This window comes from Festucalex cinctus, chromosome 3, assembly GCF_051991245.1.
Source record: "Festucalex cinctus isolate MCC-2025b chromosome 3, RoL_Fcin_1.0, whole genome shotgun sequence".
Taxonomy (NCBI): domain Eukaryota; kingdom Metazoa; phylum Chordata; class Actinopteri; order Syngnathiformes; family Syngnathidae; genus Festucalex; species Festucalex cinctus.
Genome location: NC_135413.1, coordinates 27,826,293 through 27,841,058, shown reverse-complemented (window position 1 = coordinate 27,841,058; position 14,766 = coordinate 27,826,293). Strand labels below are relative to the sequence as shown.

General features: G+C 41.0%; 1 protein-coding gene across 1 annotated transcript in view; it reads right to left on the bottom strand.

The window, feature by feature from the left end:
* Window positions 1-14,766, bottom strand: part of LOC144016334 (PDZ domain-containing RING finger protein 4) — a 141,433-nt gene that overhangs the window by 124,558 nt on the left and 2,109 nt on the right. The gene's annotated exons all lie outside the window — the stretch shown is intronic.

Below are 14,766 nucleotides of genomic sequence, written 5' to 3'. Positions count from 1 at the left end.
TACGTGCCAGATGCATACTGCACCAATAATTTGTACTTTAGCTTGTAGCTCAATAAAACTTGGGCAATGCTGGTGTAATGGGACACTTGCCTGACTTTGTCCAGGCAGCGCGCGCTCAGTTCACACATTGTGATGGTGTAAATGTGAGTACACTTACTTACCTGTCTTTATATGTGCCCTGTAACTGACATGTACCCCTCCTCTCTACCATAACGAACCTGGACAGTATACTGTACAATATGTCCTTAGCTAACTAGGGTTGCAAAATTCTGGGAATTTGACGATAATCCATAGCAATATATGAGAATATGTTTGTACTCTCAACATTGGTTTCTAAAAATGTGTGTGCTCACATGAGTGTGATAAGATTGCCTTTTACATACAAAGCTTTCACGTTTGAAAACTTTTCATAGTCTTTAAGGTTACTGCTGGCAGACAAGCTCCAACAGAGAAAACATAAAACTATAAGCCCATAAAAGCCTCACTTCTCTCCACAACAGAGATAAAGCGGCAGGGGGTGGCTTTGGGGAGATATCCAGCGGCACTCCAGAGAGTCGGTTAACCTTTAGGCAACAAAGCAATGTCTGCAGCAGCGTGATTAGGGGAGGAAACATCATATTACCTGACATCTCCCTTCCTGTAATAACAGGTCCCCCAAATTTATGAACACTATAGACTGGCACAACAGTATGATAAGGTCACGTCTCCCACCATAAATCCAAATAGAAAATGGTTTTGTACGGACGATAGAATACATCATCTACATTTTATGTAGTTTCCAAAACAAAAAATATAGCTTTTTACCACAGATCTTAGATTTTGCGAGTGATGTTGGCCAGATTATTATTGTGAAGGAAGAATCTGAATTTCCTAGATACCCATAATCTTCGGAGTTCTTTGTTCCCAGTGTAATCAGGAGAACGTCAGCTCTAAAATGGAGCACCACAAGTGTCTACTCTAGGTCCTTTACGGTTTAACAAATCAGTTTACCCTTGCCAAACACTCAACCAACCAATTGTGCTCTTTGACCAAGTTCCAATTGATTGCACCTTTATGTATGTTTAGTTTCCAGATAACACTAGAATAGTGTGAAATGACTCAGCATTCACACAATTGAAGCTCAGCTGAAAAAAAAGTCCATATAACAGAGCCAACCGTGGGTGTCTATCGACCATGTCATGTGACCGCACCTGGGTGCCACTCTCCGAGACAGGCGGAGGGATGAAAAGATCTGCTGAATAATAACATGGCTCTCTTCAGAGACTTAACACGGAGTAATGAAAAGGGATGCGTAGATCAGTAGACAAAACTAATTCTGCCATGGCTCGTTGGTTTCGGAGCTGCGCCGCAGTGTTCCCCGCAGACGCAGATTATTTTTTAATGGTTTCTCATCTACTGATGAAACCATCCTCTTCCCATTTGCATCAGGTCCAAAATGAGTGTGTGAATGACAACAAGATGTTCGAAAGCTTGTGGTCTTTCGGAGCTTTGGGAACACATGCCAGAGGAATAAGCCGGAAGCTTCCAGGATATAAAACAAGAAGATAGGTTACTTCCACTTCACTCGTTTTGCTCTAAGGCAATGGCCCTTGTTGTGACTGTGAATGTAGTGAAGTCAGGGATTGACATTTGGCTAGAGAGCCTTGATCAAACATCAGCAATCGCAAAATCCATTTTAATAATTTTTTTTTTGCCACTACTTTTTTACCAAGCTTTAGAAGTGACGCGGTTTATTTGCAATTTCTCGCTTCACGCCGGTTTTTGTTACACCCCTATTACCAACAGATTTCGATGCCGTGTTTAGACTAATGTGGCAACATCGAACCTATTATTGTAAAAATAATAAAATAAAATAAAAGATGACTTCCTTTTTCGTAATTAGCCTTAAAAGTGCTAATAAAAAGAAAAGGCATATGTCGGTCTTTTGTTATTGGTGAATCAATTTCTCTCTTGTACTAGTCAAATAAACAACACCAATAGAATGTAGCTACAGGGAACCGTTCTTGTAGATTACTCCTGACCTGTTCTTTGTCTTTATGGTAGCAATTAGGGGTGCACGGATCGATCGGCCAGGATCGGTAGGCTATCGGCCCCAATTTCCTTTATCTTTGGGGATCAGTGATTGATTGATCCCTTAAAATAAAACCCATCTTGTCCACCAATCTCATCTCCCTATGCAGATGTCTTAAAAAGCAACCTTTTCTGTGTTCTTTCAAGATGAACTTGAGTCAATCAACAGTGCCTGGTCGTTTTGCTACATTGCTTCAAATTATAGTCGACTACACCCCACAGTCCTGTTTGTACAAAAACTATGCAAAATGATGCTCGTCCCTAATAGTAATCTATGAACGATAGTCGTGGATTTGTCCGTCCGGCAGCCATCCATCAGCAGTGTCATTCCCACTCTGTTGCCACCCTGACAGTGCGAGCGTATGCGATCCGCGTTTGTCTCGGATCACTCAAGAGGACCACCGGCTTTAGCCTAAGGCACATCAATCAGTAGGCTATCCAGCATCGGATCCTCGCAAAACCTCCCCCATCAGACATCGGCTGAGAGTGTATGAAGAACCCAGCGGGCCCCGAGGAGAGCATCCCGGAGACGAGTGCTCTACACAGAGTAAACAGACTCGTAAAATCCACATAGAAGAGCCAATTATGCCAGGAACCTGACATCTTGTCGTAAAACCTACAGCAGGTCGTAACTATCGGACAGAGCGTGAAATACAGCCAGTTGTTATCGCCGCCCATTTGTGGCGATTAAAAGCCACCCCTGAGACCTGTGGTGCCGGGTAAGGAGGGCATTGTGAATGCCTCGCCTCATCATATGGCACAGCTCCGGGAGGCCTCCAGAGGGATCTGCCAGTGCCAGGCAAGCCGCCGCGCGAGCGGCTGATTTATCGCCGGCCGTCCACAGCTAATGCACCAGGCTCTCCAGGTTGGCCCACATTAATAGAAACCTGCTTTATTATCACCCATACTGGCATCCAAGACTGAGCAGCTTGTATTATTCATAAGATCCCCCCACATTTCCTCATCCAAACATGAGATACATTATGCAGAGTGCAAATGCAGGTCTGATTCATGGCCTTTTTGTTGTATACAAACATGCACATTGATAAGATGGAAGGATCTTTCAAACAGCACCGCTTTAAAATGCAGACGCAAAGAGAAAAGATGAGGGGAAAATACGGATGCACAAGGGTAAACTGGTATAAAAATTCTATGAGTGTGAAACCAAAATGATGAATCACGCTGCCTACTCCACCAAAAGGTAACCAAGTCAAGACAAAGAGAATGGCAAATGATAGAATCGCTCCACATTGAAAGCTGGGAGGGTGCGAACGACTCGCTTTCTCTCGCCGTCTTTGTGGATTTCCATGCACAAAACAAACACTGACTGATGTGCACTGGTCTTCCCATTTGTTCCAGCACGCATCAGCTCGAGCCAATTACACCAGCCAGTAAACAATAAGAGTAAAAGCTGTCTGTAACAGCTTACAGGCAGCGGTCTGATTCTGACATTGATCGCAGCCAATACTCCATTTCGTTTTCACCGGGACAGTCCAGGGTTTTGTTTTTTTTTTGCCCGATATTAGGCAAGTCCCGTCTTCACGTCCCATTTTTTTGCCATGTGTCTGTCAATCACACACTTGTCATAGCGATTCATTTTGATAAACCCATTATAATATTTTATTAATATAATATTTCTTGACAATAATAGCATCGATGCAGCCCCACTCGTCTATATACGGCATCTGGTTAATATTGCATTAGTGGAATATGAGTTCAGCAGAAAAATCCAGCAGTTTCTATCAATAATGGCGGCCATTTTGCCACTTGCTGTCGACTGAAGATGACATCACAGTTGCTCAAGCAACAACCAATCACAGCACACCTGTTTTCTGAAGCTGAAATTGTTCGAAATTATTGACAAAATGGCCGCCCCGAGATAAATAAAAACGGCTGAATTTTCTTGCATAACTCATATTCCACAAATGCAATGTTAATCAGAATGTCGTTTCTAGACTAGTAAGTTCACATATGACATTATTGTCAAGAAATGTTTAAGGTTGACTTGCCTTTTAAAAAGGGAATTTAGAGTAACTGTTAAATTCCTTCCTATTTACTTCAAAATTTACATTTACGTTTGCATCTGATCGGTAGAAGGCGCATTAGCGCGTTATTGGAACTAGCACTACTTCCTGCTTCCGTGTCTAAGAATCATGGGAAATGTAGTCCTACTACTGTGGTCGCGGGTGGTCAGATCGAACGCAAGCTGAGCTTTTCAATAGCTTTCCTCATTTTCCAATAGCTGCCGAAACCGAGCAAACAAGACCTGTCAACCAAGCTAGCGTTTAGCATTAGCTAAATTAATACCCCCTCCCCACCAACCAAATTACATTGACTGAATTACCTCCTATTTTTTTACACATCTCTAACATAAACATATTCTTTATTTTCTCCTCATATTTGGCGCCCGCAAACTTAAAAAAACAACAACACACATTCTTCAGTAAACACTCCCCAAATGTTCTCATCAGTAACCTGTGAGCATCTGAGGCTCTGATAGCCCAGCACTATTGATTCCACTGTGCAGCAGTACTCAGCAGCCATTTGTAGTGATGAGGGAAGACAATGGCAGCCAAATCATCGCCGGCATTCATTAGGAGGGTAAGAGGAGGAAACCAACGAGCGAGAGTCTATTGAAAGTTAATCAACAGCTGGTGCAGACTAATAGGAGGAAAGCCAATTTGTCTTGTGGCTCTCTCAGGGGCTCAATCGGGTCGGCGGAAGCTTTTTCAACAAGTAAAAATCATTGTTTCCCCCATCAAGAGTTCAAATTGCGGGTCTGTTTAGAGAAACATTTGTTGATCCAGCCCGTCCACTAGACTGTTTATGTTATATATTAGGGATGAGAATTGGATCAGCGAGGTTATGTAAAGCAAATGAAGCGCAACTGATTTCATTCCTTCAAAGCAGCCGGCAGAAGGGGCAATTATTTTACAGCCTCAACCGGCTTCAATAGCAATGAAGTCAATATGAGTGCCTCTTCGGCGTCTGATTTTGCTTAGGAACTTTTGTTTTCTTTCTAATCTGAGTGTGAAGATCCCAAAGTACCTGGAGGGAAGGTTGTTCGATTTCTTCAAATGCATAGGAAAGGTGCTACGATGCAACTTTTAGACACCTTACAGACGCAGACCTACAGCCCGTTTGTTTTTTTAATATTCAATGTATCAGTACTCACGACGGCGACCGTCCTCAAGTGGCCATTTTATAATCAGGAACTAGAAATTAATAATTAGAAAAAATAAAAAATTGCCATTAATTTCATGCAATTTTAAGGGTAAATGCTATAGTGGGATAAATAGGTTTATATCTTTAAAATAATTTGTCATTGTTTTCTTTTTGGAAATTTTATGTATCAAATGTAATAGTCGTATCAGTACTTGGTCGGACAATCGGACACTACTCAGGAGTTGCATACACGTATGTACTGGTACTAGTCTTAAAAAGAAAAAGAAAAAGTGGCATAGAATTTCCCTAGTTTTGACCATTTTTTATCTGTAAACCATAGATGCTGATGTATGCGATTCTTGCGCTGTACTCGCAGGGATAGGAGGGTAACAGATTTGATTTGATTAGACCTTGAGAAAATTCCACTCAGAAAAACATTTTTATTCAAGTGAAACGTATTTGTTGAACTTATTCAATATTTACGATCACAAATCAAAATGTGTGCTCAACACAAAGTTGGTCCGAGCCACGGACTCAGTGGTTGTGACGTGAAACTGAAGGATAGCTTTTAGCTAAATAGGAACTTGCGCGCACAAATAGAAAATCTCACAACTCACTCACACCAATACAAATGACAAGGAGAAAAATTTGCAACTGTAACGTAGGTAGCAGACAAGCTAACAGTTAGACTAGCACATTATACAAATGCACTTTCTTCTCTTTTTGTTTTGCTTGTTTTTTTCCCCCCCAACAGTCTGGATGCCCTGTGGCACCATGCTGCCTCTCACAGGTCAGTCTTGGCACTACGACACACTTTTGGTTAGTTGCTGGAGACTCGCAATTGTCAGTGGAGAATCAAATGTTGTGTGTGGTGTTAAACCACACATTATAGGAGCAGTAAGTGCCCCCCCCCCCCCCCCCACCCACCCCCCCCCCCCCCCCCCTCGGCTTGTCGGTCAATAGTCTCTCCAATTAAAAAAAAAAAAACGGTTCAGATGTCGGCCGCTTTAACAACATGATGCAATAGGAAAACGCAGTATAAAGAAATATTGCAAAGGTGTGTCTTTTATAAATACGAAAGTAAAATGTTTGCTTTTCAATACCACCAAAGCAGCGGCCAAAGGTTATTAAACGCTACAAGAGGATGCTGACCAGTACAGTTTGCACTTAACAAGACCCAAAGGAAGCATCCATGATTATAAAATTGTCTGGTCCCAGAGAAAGGGAGAGTGGGGCTGTAAGAAAACGGGAGCAAAACAAATAAAACGGTAATGACTAAGCGTGGCATTTTATTGTTCACTATATGAGAAATTTCCACTCGAGGTTTATTAACTTGCTTGTTCTAGATTCTTGCAGCTCTCCTTATTGCTTCATGTATATGTGTAACATTGTCATCAAGGGCGTCATCAAATGGAGAGTGGTTTTTGTTAGTCGTTCAATCTTGAGCAGTTTTATTATACAGCGGTTAACGACACTTTATACTTGTCTGACAGTTCAATAATGTTTATAGGCATTATGCGGTTCAGCCTCAGCTGATTTTTAGGTAAGGGCGGGGTACACCCTTGACTGGTCATCACTCAAACAAACATTCATATTCACATTGGCTTTATTTATAGTCTTTATTAAAGTAACAAACATTTTGGGGGGGATGTGAAAAGGCTGTTAATGTTTAATAACTTGACAAAAAAACATCCACATTATTTTTTGACAGATTTAGTCAGGTGTAGGATTTGCATGGTTCTACTAGCACGCTACTTTGGAATCAGTAAAGAAGAGGTGGTCGTGCTTATTATCCACAGTGTGGCTTTCCTGCCATCTGCTGGATAAATGACATTATTACACTTCATACATTCTGGCCTGATTGCAGTGGGCGCTACTCGAACTTCAAGTGCACAGCTGCATCTCACACTACACTTTGCTCCACTGCCTCTTCATCTTCTGCTCAAATTTAATTGTATTCGCAAAAATGTCATGTGTGAAATCCGGATCCAATCTGTCGCGCCAAGGCCAGACGGAGGGAGGTCTCGCCACCAGCACTGCTACTGTGACCTCAACGACGCTGACTGAACAGAATTGGCCGTACTGCGATCCAATACATCTGCCTCTCTGACTGTCAAACAATCACACAAAACACACACGAGCACGCACACATGTGCAGCATGCGACAACATAGCAGGGAGCAGTTAGCAGGAAATGGAGCAGAGAATGATGACGCGGTGCCCCTGTGAATTCGCACGTTTGTGCCCGGACTTTTTCTGGCTAGAGTTAGACGACAGTACTGGATTAAACAGCAGGGTTCCATTCCAATACCCAAAGTTGTAAACAAGTTGGAATGTGATGTCAAGTCATGTCAAGTCAAGTCATCTTTATTTATATTGCGCTTTCAAACAGCCTTAGCGGTCACAAGGCGCTTTACCGAAACACAACAAATATAATTTATAACTCTAAAGATTAGTCAATCGCTGTATCAGGTAGGGATAGACCGATTATCGGCCTGGCCGATTATCGGCACCGATATTCAGCATTTTGACAAATATCAGCATCGGCCATTTTGAAGAGACCGATAATAGATCCATTAAAAAAAAAAGAAAAAAAAAGTGCTAACCTCAGGGAACGAATTTAAATGTAAATTAAAAAAAAATATGTAAGTTTTCATTTTCATTTTTGCCGACCCTGGGAACTCTCTGCACCTTCTGCTTTTGTTTGAAATTAAAACTGAGATATGTAAAAATGTATGCATCAGACATTTTGAAATTTTGGAATACTTTATTTCATGTAGAAAACTAGTTGTTTTTATTTAACTTTTGAAAACATGTTCCTGCCCCTGGGAGATCCCAGAACTTGTTAGATTTAACCCCCCCCCCCAATATTTTACTAACCCTAAAAATTGCTCAATATAAACATATGCTTTAAAATTAAAAAAAAAAAAAAAAAGAGCTGGAGTTTGTATTTTTTCCAGGTTTTGATGCTAATATATGCCCTATTTAAGTGAAAATTATTATCGGCTCCAATTATCTGTTATCGGTGTCCTTGACTACTAATAATCGGTATCGTATCGGTCCCGAAAACACCATATCAGTCTATCTCTAGTATCAGGATTGTATTTCAAATTATACACTTTACATGTCAGATAGTGTACCACATTCCGACCTAACCTAATTTAAATACCTCACTGTGTGCAGTGTGTTGACTTGCCAAGTAGGCTACTTAAGCAGAATTCATACGGCATTTCCCTTAAGACTGAATTTTGATTCTCAATAAAACAAAAAAGGAACACAAGAGCAAGCCGGCCATTCGGATGAAACGCAAGAAAGGACTCAGAGAGGGTTAAGGCTTGTTGTGATTCCCCGTTTTGGCAAGCGCTACTATGCTAGTGTTTGCTAATACCCTAGATGCACCTGGCTTATTATACAGGCTTATCCCTCTCCTCGACGTCTCCCCTGCGTGTCTACTGCTGTACAATTGTTTCCCTTATTATACAGTAGCCTCTATCCGCATGTAATTAATCCTTAATGTCAACAAGAGGAGAGGAAGTCATTAATTCAGCTGCTGATTAATGTTCATACAAAACCAGCATTATATGACACAGCATGATTATTTTTGGAACGACGCGCTTAACAGGGTTACTACAAGAGAAGAGTCCGTTAAACATTGAGTCAGGTTTTTTTTGTTTCCTTATAGGTCACATAATGAAAGGAATGCAAAACAGAAGAGTCCATCTCATACAGCTTATTTAAAAATGTAAAGAAATTGCCAACTGACAACCTAAATTTGTCAACATTAATCCCTGTAGTAAACACAAACAATAACACACCAGCTAAAAAGTGAAGATCTGTTTCTACTAGACGCCCTGTCCTGCAATAAAATATGTTATTCGATAATTGAAGCCTTTTTACCATTTAAACACATTCCGAACACAAACCTCAAAGCCGTACCGTGGCGCTCTGTTACGGTCACCCGCAGTTGATGGTTCAGTGCGCTACACCCCCCCCCCCCGCACCGCGCAATAAAACAGAGCGTTTACAGCTCTCACATGAATAAAATGTAATTGAAAACATTAGGGAGTTGGATTTGGATGATATGATATTATGAGGGAATCCTTTAAGCCCTCATCTCACTTGAGGGGCGAACATTTGCGACGCTAACGAATGTTGATTCCACATCAGGGTTCGTTCAAGGTCTCTGCATTTCCTAAACGTTCTCTAAACAGTCTTAAAGGTTTCCTAAACAGTCGGAATGGCTTCCTAAACAGTTTTGTCTTTGTTCTAAATTTCCTTGCGCCAATAAAGTCCATAAAGACTGTCTTGGGAGAATTTAGGAAAGGCTGCAACATTGAACAAAATCTGCCGGACCCTAACGTGAAATCAACATTCGTTCGCGTCGCAAATATTCATCTCTCAGTAGGATAGAAACCCGCGGAGATTTACTGCAAAGTTTCCCCCAAGGGTTTATTAGCATGGTAGCCTGTCAGGCTTTTCTTGCCTCCCCAATCCGGACATTGATGGCTGATGGCAGCATAGAAAACGCCTCTGCCTTTTTGACTAAATGGCAAACGGCACACTTTAACAATAGGCGTTTTTCCACCGCTGGAAACTTTTGGAGAACTTTTCAGTTTACCTCGGTAAAATTCGGTTTGGGCGTTTTTCCACCAACAACAATTACCAGGGAAATTAATTCCCCATGGGGCATCCAAGTCCAATCTCAGCAACAGGGTCTTGCTGAGCCAGGCAGGAACATTGAGGGGGCGGGGCTGCAATGACCGCGGCTGATTGGTCAAATTTGGGGGCGTTGTTTTTACATCGGCTGGACTCAATCAAACTCATTTGAATTAATTACCGAGAACTCGAAGACGCCGTGGAAACACAATTCTAAATTCCCTGCTGAACTTTTACAACCAAGAACTCCCGTTACCCAGAACTCAAAGTTCTTGGGCTTGTTGATGGAAAAGCAGCTAAAGTTGCACTTTGTACACGGTGGCTGAATCAGCAGATGCTAACTGTTAGCACACGCAAAATGTGGGGAAAATAATCTGTTTCGTTCATTCGTGCTGCTACGGTTTAACAGATATTACACAGTTGACTTTAATAACTGACCAACACCATAAAGAAGACTTTTTACGGCATAAAATGACGTTGGCCGCGGCCGAATTAGCAGCTGCTATGTTGCTAACGTACCTAAAAAACACTTAAAGACTTCCGTGAAACTGCTAACTTTGATGGCATTTTGAGCACACATAAAGGGGAAATAAATCTGAATTGTACAAACTTGTAAAGCCTTCGTATGATCAGATTTGAAAACACTCACCGGTGTAAGTAAGGAGCTAATTTCACTAGCAGTGTTGCCGAGTTGGGAAAAAAAGCACTACCGACACTTCATCGGCAATCCAACATGTCCACCTTGTGCATGTATATCATGTCCTTTTCATCAATCATGTATCTGTCAATGCTCTCGGGCAGAAAGTTAACGGATAAACGCTAGTTTTAGAACTCCTCGCCGTAACACTGCGACTTTCCTGCCACAGGTGGGCGTGGTCAGAGAAATAGTCACGTGACGTCCGGATTGCTATAGTCTGCCACGTTTTCCTCGTTGATGTACCCCGAATATTAATCGCTGGATGTCGGTCAGCCTGCAGTCGAATCTGTCCGTCATTTCCTTTATCTCCATTTGTTGCTGTTATAGTCCACTCGCATCGGGGTCCAGTGGTAGCACCGAACAAGATGCAACAGATGGAGTGGAGCGCTAAGACGTTATCCACCAACAGAAAGCTGTTCGGCCGTTCGTTATTGCGGCAAAGCACGGTTCTCTATAACGACTTGACACCATCGTCCTCATCTTCTGGTAATGAGGAACCCCGGGGAGATCAGATGGTCCTTGTTAATTTCAAAAGGTGTCGCGCCAATGACTAAACCACCCCACAGTAATGGAATCAGATGGGAATACCAGAACTCACTGTCTGTTCCCACTTATTTAGTTGATGAATCAACTTGAGAACAAGCCATGTGGTCATCCCGCAACCAGACCGAAGGAGAATGGGGGTGGGGGGTGGGGGGGGGGGTGCTTTTGCTGCTTTGAGAGCTCTTCAAAGTTGTTGACTTGAGTTGTATCGAGGGGAGCCTGCGCCAGCTGTGAATATTAAAAAAAAAAATGTCAACGGGCCATAAAAGAACCTGGGAAGTGCATCAAGCTTGCAAAGCAAACAAGACCAACAAGAAGCGTTCCCCGTCTGAGGTCAGTGAGATGATGAATTGCTACAGTCGCGAGGCGCTTCCTGCATCTGAGAGTAGTTGTAGTTCATCTCATATTTCAAAAACATTTTTGAGATTTAGAGGTGACCATGGCTATTTAGAGTGGTGCTTAAAAACAACAACAACAACAATTCATTTTATACATGTACGTATAAACTTAGTACAATATATTGAAATTTCAAATTGGAATGTATTTGCACAATCTGCGCCAGGTTTGGGTGGAAATTGGCTCGGGGGTACAAAGTCAAACCATGTTAACGCAAATTTAGATGCCCAAGAAAATTACCGTGTGAAATATCACCGGCATTAATTGCAAACGTCCTTTCCAGCGTTCCGAACGATACTGACACAAACTTGCTTAATTCTTTAAACATATACTGTAGTATATTCTGTAGCCAAAAATCTTTGTACGTAAACAAGTGAAGGAGAAAAACAGATATGACTGTAAAAACATAAACTCCTGGTTGGGAAACGTCAAGCTGCAGTTCAAATTATTCACACACAAAAAAATAGAAATGCATAGAGACGCACACATTGATAAATGAACAAAGTTCTATTTGTAATTAGAAGCCTGGAACAAAACAGTGTGAAAATTGAAAATTGTGACATTCCAAGACACAAACCCGTGTCACCTTTGAAACAGCAGAATCGTGACATGAATGTTCAAACTCCCAGCGTTTGTGCCTCCAACAAAAATACAAACATATGAGGTCACAGTGCTGCCAAATGTAATATATTATAAGTAATATTTTAAGTTGATGTAAACAAAAACGTTAAGCCTAGATTGAAGCTCCATTTCTCCGCTAACTGCGTCTCATGTGGCTAATTTTACCAGTGACTGCATATCTGACCGCAAATTAATTGAAGTAGAGCTCATTGTTCTAATACTTGTGGAGGGGAGCGTATATAATGATTAGTGCTGTCACTATCGAATATTTTGAGTATCAATTAATCTGTCTAGATCGGTGTTTATTTCGTACTTCATTTTTATATAATGATTAAAAAAATGGGGCTGGTTTAGTCATTGTTTTCCAAAGTAAAAACACATATTTGCAAATGTCTTATTTTGATGAAACAGAGAAGATAATTGGTCTTCTTTCATGAAGGACTACAGAAATGAGTGAGTGAACAAATACTGTTGATATGCTGAAATCACAGGATTCGAACCATTTTACATAAGAAAAAATGGCTCCAAACGTTTAGTCGATTATTAAAATAGTTGTCGATTAATATGATAATCGATTACTCGATTAATTTTGACAGCTCTAATGATAAATATGATGATAAGGACTACAACATTACGTCACCAATGTGAGGCAAATCGACACAGGCGAATGTAAAAACTTGACAACATGCACTTACAAAAAGGTCCTTTCAAGAGGTAGTCAGTGACCAAATTACCCAGAATGCCTCCTGCTACCACCATGGAGGTCTTGGAACATTTCATTGTTTCACACCTCCTGCCTAAATCAACAGTGGTTAAACGGAACCCGTTCCAACAGCAACATAACCGTACCGTACGCAAACCTACATAGAAAGTATTTGAGTGTAAAACCCTGACGGCGCTCAGCCTGTAATAATCCTGATGTCAGCATAATACGTTATTAGCCAGGAAGAGCCACACGCTTCGGAATAACACAACGTCTGCCAAACCAATGTCTACGAAAACGGGGGGCAACGTGAGGTTAAACATGCCGCAAAAGAGGCGCGGCTCAACTAAGCGCAATTTGTCCATAAATAATATGATATCATCATGTGCGCTCGTGGAGGCTCAAATTGGCTTGAAGGGCTTGACGTGTGCATGTGTCAGTTGAACTGGAGTGGAAATAGGAAATAGTGAGCCGGGGCGGTCCCGGCCGCGCACGCTTGAAGGATAAACAGCTGAGATGTAAATTCCCAGTCAAATGACAAACGGAGCAGAACCGGCGCAGACTGAGGCATTTCCAGGGAGCTCCAAAAAAAAAAAAAAAAAAAAAAAAAGCAGGACAGCAAATTCCCAGCGTGCGACGGCTGATTGTTGGGAGCAAACGAAAACCAACAATCAGCTGTAAACTGCTGCTCAGAAGCCACTTTCAGGTGTTTTTGTCCATTTCTGATGCACCCGCAAAACAACATGTGGCAATAGAAACCGATTGATTTCAAAAGCATCATGAAAAACACACAAATTAAAAATATTCAAGACACTTTTCAAAAAGGTCCAACCACGTCAAGATCTTTTGCGTCAATATAATGCTAATAAACCGAGCATGCTCAATCTATGGATGCTTTAGACATAAAGAGGTGGCTTAAAGCAATGGTAGTTATTACAAACAAACAAGGTGGCAGCAGAGTATAAGAGATCTGCCAGGGCCATGTTGCAACAAGCTCTTTTTGTCAGTGTTTTCACCAGGAATTATGAATATTGATTAAACTTAATTATTGAAAAATGGAAACATAAAAATGTATTTTTTTTCTGATGAAAGAAGAGATGAATCTTTCTTTTGGTAGGTTCCATGTTTTTATAACAACAATTATTCGGTTAATATGAGATTTGGCAACAATAAATGTTGGAAATTTATCAACAGAAGTCTTTGCTTGTACATTGACTTGCATTTTCCTATTAAAAGCTATTTAATGTGTTTGACAACCAATAAAAACTGTTTGGGTATAGTAGTTTGACGCACCATTTTTAACATTTCTGCAACGTGAGACTAATCAAGATTCCACAAGCATAATTATATTCACTGCTGAAAAATCCAGAATATCAAACACCGCAATGTAATGGGTACTATGATGCAACACCAATTTTTGCACACAAAAAAAAGTAACTATCCCGACATTGATATGTGATCTTTTTAACTTAGGGGAAAAAAAACATCCTCCAAACTCATTTTGCATACATTTGGATGGATGCCACTAGCTTGGTTAGAACATGCAGCCTTAATCTTCAAAGTCAATATTTAGCCTGAGCTCAGTCAGCAGTTCAAAAATGGAACGAAATGGCATCGAGTGTAGCACATTAAAGAGGCTAAAAAGATTTTAAAACGATTCAAAATCCCCCAAAATAAACAATGGTGGGAAGCGGGTTAATACTCAGGAGGTGTGCAAGGAACTCGTTCTAAACAGCAACTACTTTTCAAAATGAGGAAATTCCGTACTCCAAAAAAATACGTTTTCATCAGTACCAGCCAGGTATTAACAAAATAAGGAAAGCAGCAATTGTTTTTTTTTTTTTTGAAGGTCAATATGACTATTAAGAAAGAACAATATGGGCTCAATATACTATCACAACATTTTTACTGTGATA